The sequence below is a fragment of the Mandrillus leucophaeus genome, unplaced genomic scaffold, assembly GCF_000951045.1.
Source record: "Mandrillus leucophaeus isolate KB7577 unplaced genomic scaffold, Mleu.le_1.0 Scaffold642, whole genome shotgun sequence".
Lineage (NCBI taxonomy): Eukaryota > Metazoa > Chordata > Mammalia > Primates > Cercopithecidae > Mandrillus > Mandrillus leucophaeus.
In genome coordinates this window covers 907,942-908,409 of record NW_012106942.1, presented here as the reverse complement: position 1 = coordinate 908,409, position 468 = coordinate 907,942, and positions in this window count along the sequence as shown.

Genomic DNA, 468 nt, shown 5'->3' with positions numbered 1-468 from the left:
ACTTAAATACATGCCATAAATAAAAAGCTTTCTCATGAAAAACTCAAATGTGTGTAATTTGACCTATGCAGCCTCATATAAATTTCCTAATTGTGTTAAAGAAAAACATCTTGTCAATGTAAGTCATACGTTTTTTATATATAATATTTAATGGCAATATGCTATTACTCAGAAATATTGTGATATACAAATATATACACACACACACACATACTATATACTCCTGTAATTACGTGCTTAAAAGAAGGAACTCATGCTGTATACATCTTGAGATCCTGAGGTCTTTTTACTTAAAATTAATTAAAATAAAAGAGATTTTTAGCTGGGCATGGTGGTGTTTGCCTATGATACCAGCTCCTTGGGGGCTGAGGCAGGAGAATTGCTTGAACCCAGAAGGTAGAGGTTGCAGTGAGCCGAGCTCACACCACGGCCCTCTGGCCTGGGTGACAGAGTGAGACTCCACCTCCA